General features: G+C 36.6%; 1 long non-coding RNA gene across 1 annotated transcript; it reads left to right on the top strand.

Moving 5' to 3' along the window:
- Positions 1-3,150: 3,150 nt before the first annotated feature.
- On the top strand, positions 3,151-9,968 carry LOC123535130 (uncharacterized). The gene is made up of 3 exons (XR_008368394.1): positions 3,151-3,302; positions 3,798-3,909; positions 6,495-9,968. It is a non-coding gene; the product is annotated as an uncharacterized LOC123535130 (long non-coding RNA).
- Positions 9,969-11,336: the final 1,368 nt, after the last annotated feature.

Here is an 11,336-nt window from a genome sequence, read left to right as displayed (position 1 = left end):
TCCAGTTAAAGGACTCGCATTTAGAAATTTTTCTACGATACAACTTTTAATCTCGGTGATTTTTATGTTTCCGCGGTGGCAGTTCAACATCCCCACTTTTAAAGAGAATCCCAGTACTGCCTATCGCATTTATGCTACATGAGAGAAAATATCAGTCGTGTCATGAAAGCTTCATTGATATCCTGTGTAAGCAAATACCAAATTTAAACTCGAAAAATGTGACTGTTTATTACAGACAGAGAAAGGGGAATTATAGGTGCTTTTGAATCAAAGTTAGATAATGCTGCTGTTGTTAATTGTTGGAATCATGTTTTCAGCGATATTAAATTCTGGGTTTCAAAACATGGCGGCACAAAAGACGACAAAAAAGTTTATGAGGCAAATGTGAAATCAAAGAAAAGGCAATAGATGAGATTGTGTTATTTTTATATTACATGCAAGGAAATATGCTTCCAGAATTAATACGTGCCTTCTGTGGCGAAAGCGAATGGACATTGCGGCCAAATTATAAATACGCGTCACTTGATCCTGACACTGTATCACTACCCAAGAACGTTTGTCATCCTAGTAGATTAATAGATTTAATAAAAGGAGAACTCTCAGGCATCAGAATGAATCAGAATACTGAAGATAACAGTGACGAAATAGAAAATGTCTCGCGCAAACCAGAAGCAAAATCTAACAGTCAAAAAGCCTTAGCAATAAAGGTAATAGAAGAAAATAATATTGTTCTTGTTCCACAGATGGGCGCTTTTATGGTCCAAGGCTCAAACGGCACCAAATACTCAGTAACGTTATTCCCAAAGGAGAAGTGTACATGTCCTTCAACTGCCCGGTGTTATCATATCATCTCAGCCATGATTGCAATCGGAATGACATTGCCAGATGATAAAAAGGTATATAATCTTACTCAGTTACGGCGCAATTGTAGACCCAAAAGTAGTAAAAAATGTGGAACGAAAAAAGGTAGAAAAGGAGACATAGACGATAATGACATTATTGTAAATCCGGCACCAGACTCTGTTTTAAAAAGTGGAAATAAAAATATTTCAAGCACTCCGGGCCCGGCAGTTACACCAACGCTTAAAACGGAAATCAAACAAGAAACATGTAGTGACGTCAGGCGGTCTTTGTTCGACGCATCAACTCCGAAATCAATTATGAAAACTCCTAAATCATCTTCAAGCGATAAAAAACGTAAGCTGCGATTTGCCTCTCCTGATAATAGCAAAAGTAAAATTCCTAAGTTAAATGAGCTTTCAACTATAGATGAAAATTTAGAACTGATAGAGTTAAGCGACCGCCGTGACGACAGCCTTCAAGAAGAAGAACAAAACCTTTGGATAAGCAATTTAAAACTTACAGATAAGGATAAAACTATTATAAATGACAAAAACGGAAAGTTACACTCACAACATATAGAAGCTGTAAGTAAACTTTTAAGGCAACAATTTGAAATAAAATCGCGGTTTGCAGTTATGCGAAAAAGTTCCAAAGTTCGACGACAATAAAAAAAATTTGGACAACTTTTACGCCATTCCAGCCAGCGAAGGAAAAGTTTTCGTGTCAAATCCATCATAATCATAAGGATCACTGGGTAACATCTATACAACACAATGATAGTATATATTTGATAGACAGTTTAGGCAAAAGAAAGACCAAATGACAGAATTATACCAGACGGCCTCAAAATTCAGCTTTCACAGATTTATGGAAAAAATGAAGAGGGTTTTGATATAACAGTTCCTTTGGTCCAAAAACAAGACAATTCAATCGACTGTGGATTATTTGCTGTGGCTTATGCCACCTCATACTGTATTAGCAGAAACTTTGTTTTGATTTGATATTTGATCCCTTTAAACTAAGACAACATTTAATCTCTTGTCTAGAAAACGAAACAATGTCGGAATTTCCAACAACAAAAAAGACTCTAAGCACTCGTCGTAAAAACTGCAGAAAATTATTTCGATAGAAAATTACTGTATTTGTAACCTACCCGCCTGCTTAGGCGATCAAGTCCAGTGTGACAAATGTTCACGCTGGTACCACAAGCACTGTGTGGAGGCGCCTGCAGATGTTTCGCATGCCGACGTAGAATTGTTTGTTCTGTCTGTTAACATATGATTACAATGATTACGTACAATGTTCAATATGAATCAGAGATCATCATTATAGATATGTATATAATTTGCTCATATTTACTTTTTATGTAATATACTTGAACTTCAAATAAACAATTCAATCATTCCTGTGATCTGTGTAATATAATGTATTATTATTGCTTATACAACACTGATAATATATATATTTATATATTGAATTGTCTTACAGTTTTGCAGCACAATATACATAGTTCTAATTTAAGTCACATAGAATATGTTCCAAATGTATGTTATGTGTTTTTGATATTGCGTATTAATATTATTATCATTATTATGATAAAAGAACGTAGATATTTCATTAATAATATCTTAAATTTTGCATGTTTGTATATAATGTGTTCATATTTTACTTTGTTGTTTATGTATTCATGTAAAGAATTATTCATACTTCTTTGATTCATGTGAATGATTTAATTAAAGTTTAACTGATATGTTTGTCATATAGTAATAACTTTAGAAATATGAGTAAATACTTACTTTAAGTAAAAATTTCAATGATTACAGAGATATGTGATGATATATTGTATAATTTCCGTCAATATAATACAAAATTAGTTTATATATATATTTATGTTTTGTATTTCACAATGTACACATTTTTTTTAATTTTGATAGACATTTTACGTATTCTTGATATTAAATATTTATAAGTGATAGATCATTTCTTAATTAATAAATTACAGTACCTTTGAATAGCATTTTTGTTATTACTTTAATACCTTTAATAAAAAGAAAATATACCCTTAATTTATAATCATACTTTCACACTTGTTTTGTGTTGTTAAATATCCCAAAGGCAATTTCACGGTGGATCGATTTTCCTTCTTTGTCTATATGGTCAGCAGTTTTCGATAATCCTTCTTTATCTATGTGGTCAGCAGTTTCCTATATATTCCATATCGTCAGCTAAGTCGTCAGCAGTTTAGTGCGACCCGAAATCGACCGCGCATGTTTCTTGGCGGAATTTGTTTGAAAAATGGCTACTGAACAGAATTTACCCGAAAAATGTTTGGTTTATTGGATTGGTGAGAAGCGGTGGTCGATTGTAAGCACATCTGCGTTGATTAGAGAATGACATGCCTGGCGATTGCATACATACCAAATTCCAGGGAAAATGGCATCCTTCGTTGATAATTGCAAGTAAGTTCTGGGCTACCACGCGTACACAGACCACTTCGTACCCAATGCCGTGCTTTAACGTTTGTGATTAGATTGGTTTATATTGGTACATGTATCGTGTGGCTTTGTACGTCTGTCCGTCTGAAAACATCTATAGCAACTTGCTGCAAGTGGTTTTGAATATTTAAATAACTATTAGGTCCAGTTCCTACACTGAGGGTTACGGATTACAGCATTTTTTACACTTTCATGACGAAGATAAACATTTTATTTCTCGGCATGAATATTTGCTTTAATAAGGGAAACAAAATGCCAAAATATAAGTTTTGCAGACCGCTGGAATGTGATTGTGAAGCAAATTCATATTTTTGTCAAACCATATGACAGTCACAGGGACACAACATAATCGAGAAAATATTTTTATCTTTCCAGTAAAATTCCAGCATATTTTTATCTTTCCAGCATGTAAAATGATTTGGTTGGATGTGAGACAGCAATTATTAATTTATTTCACAGGTGGCCATGTGCATTTTAGTTTTATTCTAAAATGATCTGAGATAGACCAAAATGATCCACAGCTGACCAAAGTGATGACGCCACTGTTGCTCCTACAGACGACAGTATAACAGTTTGTATAATTATTTACTTAGCATTTTCTAACCAAATGTGGCGATTTAAATAGCAAAAGGATTTTCCTTCTCTCTGTACAAAAATGTGATTTGAACAAGAGCTCGTCGAACACAAAATGCCCCCCTTGATGCATTTAGTAATTGCACAAGGAACAGAAATTATATGCACACTGTAAATAAGTATATGTAAACCATGTGACCCACAGGGCGGAGCCATATTTGACCCTTGGGGAATAATTTGAATAATCTTAGTAGAGGATCACTAGATGATGTCATATACAAAATATCAAAGCCCTAGGCCCTGTGGTTTTGGACAAGAGGTTTTTCAAAGTTTTTTCCTATATAAGGCTATATAAACCATGTGACCCTAGGGGTGGGGCCATATTTGATGCCAGGGAAATAATCTGAACAATCTTGGTAGAGGACCACTAGATTTTGCTACATACCAAATATCAAAGCCCTAGGCCCTATGGTTTTGGACAAGAAGATCAGAAACCATTTAACTGTTCCTGGCCAATATGACCTTGACCTTTGACCTAATGACCTCAAAATCAATAGGGGTCACCTGCTGGTCATGACCAACCTCCCTATCAACTTTCGTGATCCTAGGCCTAAGCGTTCTTGAGTTATCATCCGGAAACTGTTTTACTGTTCAGGGTCACTGTGACCTTGACCTTTAACATACTGACCTCAAAATCAATAGGGGTCATCTGCTGGTCATGGCCAACCTAACTATCAATTTTCCTGACACTAGGCCCAAGCGTTCTTGAGTTATTGCCTGGAAACCATTTTACTGTTCCTGGTCACTGTGACCTTGACCTTTGACATACTGACCTCAAAATCAATAGGGGTCACCTGCTGGTCATGACCAACCTCCCTATCAACTTTCGTGATCCTAGGCCTAAGCGTTCTTGAGTTATCATCCGGAAACTGTTTTACTGTTCAGGGTCACTGTGACCTTGACCTTTAACATACAGACGTCAAAATCAATAGGGGTCATCTGCTGGTCATTACCAACCTCCCTATCAACTTTCATGATCCTAGGCCCAAGTGTTCTTGAGTTATCATCCGGAAACCGTTTTACTATTCAGGGTCACTGTGACCTTGACCTTTGACGTACAGACCTCAAAATCATTAGGGGTCATCTACTGGTGATGACCAACCTCCCTATCAACTTTCATGATCCTAGGCCCAAGCGTTCTTGAGTTATCATCCGGAAACCGTTTTACTATTCAGGGTCACTGTGACCTTGACCTTTGACATACAGACCTCAAATTCAATAGGGGTCATCTACTGGTGATGACCAACCTCCCTATCAACTTTCATGATCCTGGGCCCAAGCGTTCTTGAGTTATCATCCGGAAACGGATAGGTCTACATTACGACCGACCGACAGACCGACCGACATCTGCAAAACAATATACCCCTCCTTTTTCAAAGGGGGGCATAAAAATATATTTTCGACGCTCAATAACAAATGATGCAAGCACATGTTTTGAATTGCTTGTGGGGAGGGGGGCACAAAAAGTGGTGTAACTCTGTCAAAATTCAAATACGATTTGTGGTGATTGTTTCTCCTGGTGTAGATTTGATATAATAGTAAATAACTATTTTAAGTTTCACATCAAAGGCTTTAGTAGTAACATATATTAGATATTTCACTTTATCAGAAACTTCGAAAATCTTTTACTAAATATTCAAGTAAATTATCTATTTCATGATTGTGCATTGTTGTATGTTACATATTTTCTAACAGTAATTTCAAACCATACATGATTTGATTACTGATACTGTATGCCAATGTTACTACCTCTTTCCATGATTTAATTCTTTTTGTTGTGCCTGTCTGCCGGTCAAAATGTAACAAAACCCAAAATGTACCAGTGTTTTCAGAAGAAAACTTCTCTCAATTCCAGGTGAATTATTTCTGATGTAAAAAGGTTTTACATTCTTTTTTAAACAGTGAAATATATTTCTTCCTCTTCACTCAAAACAAAAACAAATACTTAAATTATTTTTAGTTCGTGCCTCATTTTTTCCACAAAAGGTTCCGATGAATAACTACATTTTGGTGTGGCCTTAACGTTATAGGTCATATGGCAACTTTCCAACTTTGACCGTGAAAGAAGACACCAGGTGCCTTCCATGCATTATTTTATCACAAGCGGGCACCTAGGTAGAACCACCGACCTTCTGTAAGCCATAGGATGACTTCATCATATGAAGAGTTCAATGCCCACAGAGAGGCTATAACCTACACTGGTGAGGGGCAAGTGATTTTAACCCTTACCCTGCTAAATTTCTATAATGAACTTGTCCATGTTTCAGTTTGGACAGAACCATTAACTGTTAAAAGCTGAAAATTTACTGACTGAATAGCCAACAGTGCAGACCATGATCAGACTGCATGGATGTGCAGGCTGATCTTGATCTGCACTGTTCGCAAAGGCAAAGTCACTTGCCACCAGCACGCTAAGGGTTAAGTCAGCGACCTTAACCGCTCGGCCACAGTGGCCCCTTAAGCAGGGTATGAGATCAAAATACAATTTTCCTTCAAGACATTCTTCTTTCTTTCACATTACAGGTCACATCTCAATACACATGGAAAGGAGGAGGGATGGGAAAGAGTCACAAAGGCCCTGAATGACAAGGTTAGGAAGCAAATAGTCAAGCTGGAATAAAGAGGCTGTGCTGACATGGACACATACGTCTTGTCAAATTTCAATGTTTTAATAAAACTTCGATTAAGTACTTGTTTCAGTTATCCTTAGGTGGGTGAAGTAAAAGTGAAATATATACTTTTGTTCTTCTGTAATTTGAATAATTATGCAGTCACAAAGCACAATGCAAAGTTTGTACACTTTTGTTAGCTTACCTGAGCCAAAGGCTCATGGTGAGCTTTTGTGACCGCTTAATGTCCGTTGTCAGTTGTCCAGTTGTGTGTCGTGCGTCCGTCAACATTTCAGTGGAATACTGCTGGTATGCCACTGGTATTCCACTGAAAGATCAGGTATGCCACTGGTATTCCACTGAAATATCAGGGGGTATTTCAGTGAAGTACTGCCGGTATGCCAGTGGCATTTCACTGTTATACCAGCGGTAAACTTTTAGTGGAATCCAGTGAAATCTACCACTGGTATACCATTTAAATACCAATGGAATACCTTCATGAAGAGTTCATGAAGACAAGCATTCAATGTTTTATGAAGTTCGAAATGAATATTTCTTCATGAATTGTTCATGAAGAAGAAGTGAACAGAAAATGGGACGTTAGATTTGTGAACAAAAAAAATCATGATTTCTTCATTAAAGTTGCTTAAGAATTTTTCTGCATGAAGTATTCATGAAGGGACAGTTTCTTGAATTTATTAAGAGTTATTCTGCATGAAGACATCATGAAATCTTCATGCTTTTTTTCATTAGGACAAACTGCTTGATTTTAGGAATTTATTATGAAGTCTCAACTTCATAAAAAATTCATGAATCTGCATTTTATGAATTTTTTATGATTATGTCCCATTTTCTGTTCACTTCTTCTTCATGAAGATTTCATGAAGTTCCTTCTTGAAGACTTCATGCATATTTCATGAAGACTTCATGAAGAATAACTAAACATTTCGCCGGGGCAGTTAGGTACACAGTACCAAGAAAACAATGAATTGGCAGTTTTATCCTTTCAAGTATTTTCTCAGAAAAAGCAAAGTAACAATCGCATGTAACACTGACTGACTGTTTTTATTAGATGGTAACTTAAGATGCATGACATACTAATTTCTTTATCACAAAGTTTATACGGTAGTACGATGGGTGGGGTAGCACCGATGTCGTGAATTCATTTCGGACCTATTAAATTTTCAAAACTTCTGGAGCCCTGAATACATTGGACACGTTCATTCAAACACTAGAATAACTATTCTTACTAACACGTTCTCACGTAAGTATTATCAAATATAATTTCTTAAATATTTACCCTTCAAGATGGAAAACTATGTTGTCGTTTCTTCTTCCGGTTTGCTTTTCCACTGATGTTAACATGGTCATTAGTTTCACTGTCATCAACCTGTGAAACAGAATGAATTTGGTGATAAAAAGTTTAAAAAAGGTACAATATGAATCTATATCACTAAAAATTAAATCAATAAGACAAGTATGCCAAGGAGCAGAATGTCAAGCCAATAGCTGTCAAGTGTGACCTTGGACCTAGGGACCTGTTTCTTGAGCATGACACTCTGTCTCATAATGGTGAACATTCATGCCAAGTTACATCAAAATCCCACCATGCATGAAGAACTGCTCCCGACAAACTTCAATATGACCTTTGACCTCCAACTGTGACCTTGACCTTTGAGACAGGAACATGGGGTTTGCGCATGACACACCTCACTGACGTAAACATTCATGCCAAATATAAACAGGATCGGTTCATGCATGTATAAGTTATGGTCCGGACAAAATCAGACGGACTATATCGAGCTCACCGCAAGTGGGCTCAACAAAAACTTGACACAAGACAAATACAACTCTTGCATAATCATTATTTTTCATTCTCTTAAAGCATTCTTCTAAATTTAAAACATGCACAAAAATGCTTGTGAAACGCGATTCAGACGAGTTTTAGTTAAGTTCACACATATTTTGTACAGCTAGAAATTGTGCCACAGGCCCATGAGTAAATGTTGTATATAAGCAGAAGATAAAGATTCTATTCACAGTCCCTCAGAGATGTTCTTCCAACAGCAGACAACATGGAAACCTGTCAACAGCAAAAAATTTCAAATTAGAGCTACTTTGTAATAATCTACATTTTAAGCCCACACAACAGTAGTACACCCATGCATAAAATAAATTTTGAGAATTTACTGTCTTGCATTTTAGATGTAAACAACTCTGAATCAGTTTCACAACAGTTTACCATTAACCTTTAGCCTGCTAGCTACAAGTGATTCTGCCTTTGTGACCAATGCAGACCATGATCAAAAAACAGATCCTAGGTTTTCTGCACGAGGCATATTATGTTGCTAGTCAAAATAATTCGCCGTTGCTCCAACGTTTTTACAACGTCGGAATAGTGACGACGGATTTTGGTCGCTGTAAAGCCATTGGAACAACGTCGGGATAGCGACGTCGGACTTTGGTCGTTGGAACAACGTCGGAATCTTTTGTCACTTCAATATTTCTGATAATTATCAATTAGGTGTAATGACCAGACAGTAAGCACAGCAGCATAGCAGTTTTCATGTAACAGTTGTGACACATATGAGTTCTTACAGAATGAAATTTTAAAGTAAATATATATGTAGGCAGTCATCCACAATGTTCAGGAGAACTGTCCTGTGTGTTTTCAGTCAGTCAACAATTCCTGGCAAAATATTGATTAGTTCTGTGAAATTTGAAGAAAATGCAGCGAAAACTGTAAATAAAACTAGTTAGCTCTAAAAAGAAAATTGATAAAATTTTAAAATATACAAATTCACAAAATATACAAAATTCTTTAAAATAAAATTTCAAAATGCACAATTTTTACGAATATACAATTTTCAAATAAACATTTTTTTTTTAATAATTCTAAAACTATTCTATTTAAAGCATAGGTTCAGGCTTCTTCATTTTAGTACACAGAACAATGTCCAAGGGCTCTGTACGGATACCATTGTCTAACACTCGCCGTTTGCAATAAAAGTAGGAGTATCCGCACCTGGTCTGATTGTAGGAATAGACCCTGTTATTCCTGGCGAGGAACCCCTTATTTTCCCCAAACATCGGCTTTCCAGTTTTCAGGACCTCTTTGAAGATGTTAAGGGGTTCCTTGACCAGGCGCTTGGACACACCCTTGGAACTGAATTTAAAATCCTGCTCACTGTTTTTGACGATGTAGGTCTTGGAGCAGAGACCAATCATCTCGCCTTCATATTCAGTTTTGAAGAGACCAGGTACTCTTGTCATATTTGGTGTGTTTTTGGCAGCATTCTCTGGGGAACGAGCGATCTCCAACGGGATTATACTCGTCATGGCATAGTCCCGTGAGTCAATGTCGGTATTCCTCCAGCTTTTCGGGTTTGATGACTCGACGCCAATAAAGCCATATAGGCGGAGTCCTGAAAGGATTTAAAGAAAATGTATGTTCAAAAAATGAAATAATAGATATGAACAACACAATAATATTCCAATATTAGGTCATGCGTTACATCAGTCAATTTCAAATAAAGAAAATTGACCCACCATGTCTATCTCCAGATATTCGAAGGTGGAGCGGTCCACGTATTTATCCAGGAGGTCGTAATAAAATTGCAGCATCCTCAACTTGGCGTACTGCAATATGAAAAACCCCAGCTGCATGGGGAGATCGAGTTTGAATCTTTGCTTGACTGACTCGATCTCGTAATATCGATCCTCTTCGTCCAGACAGGTAGTTTGTCTGAACTGAGGTTTGTTAACCTCGAAACACGGCTTGTTCTCCCCCTCCATGTAATAGATGTTACGATGTTTAGTCTTGTCCATGACTAACTGAAAAAAAAATGTTAAAATACAGTAATGTGTAAATAAAGTTATTTTAAAATAACTTTTAGATTAAATAAATTCATTACAACTTAATAAATAAATATAAAAATATCTGACCATGAAAAGTAACAAGCAAACTAAATAAAGAAAAAAATGAAATAAACTTACCCGCTATTGCCGATCAACTTCACTGTGTGTTCGCTGGCGTCACTTACTTCCTTTACGAAGGAGTCGAAACAGGCCATCTTCCGGTACTCGACCACTTGGTAGATTTTGGTCACTTTCATACCGTGATCGAGATACCATTTCAGGAGGGGAGTGGCCAGGAGTATTTGTCGGGCTTTCATACTGCTGACCAACAAGCCAAAATAATGTAGATTGATGTTATCAAATAAATAAGTGTGTGTTATCATCCAATTTTTAATGAAATAAGTCCGATTTAGTAGCAAATTAATTTGGTAAACATTGGAAGAAAATGGCGCAATTGCATAACTGGAAATAACACTCCTGTTCTAAAAATAGTTAATAGTTGTTTTTTCCAACAATTATTTATTTGATTTTATTACCGAGCAAAACTTTTCTTTGAATAATCAAAATTCATTTCAGTTGGGAATTATTTCTTATGACTGGGAGTTTTTTTGCTTCAAATTGGTAAAAAATGGAGCTTAATTGGCATTGAGAATGGGCAGATATTTGGCCCCGTGAGACAGGCCCTGCTCATCTAATCAGGGTTCGAACTGGCAAGCTTTTTTGCATGGTAGAGGTGGACATCCAACTTCCAGAGAAATGGGGATTGAAGGCTCCAGTAACTTCTGTCATATGTAACTGGGGTGGGGGGTACCCAAACATTTGCTCCTACAGTCGCCCTGCCGTATTGAAGGCTCCAATAAGTTCTGCCATATCTAACTGGGGTGGGGGGTACCCAAAC

Source organism: Mercenaria mercenaria, chromosome 18 (assembly GCF_021730395.1).
Source record: "Mercenaria mercenaria strain notata chromosome 18, MADL_Memer_1, whole genome shotgun sequence".
NCBI classification, from domain to species: domain Eukaryota; kingdom Metazoa; phylum Mollusca; class Bivalvia; order Venerida; family Veneridae; genus Mercenaria; species Mercenaria mercenaria.
Note: the sequence above shows the minus strand (reverse complement) of the source record. Positions and strands in the feature narration are given on the sequence as shown.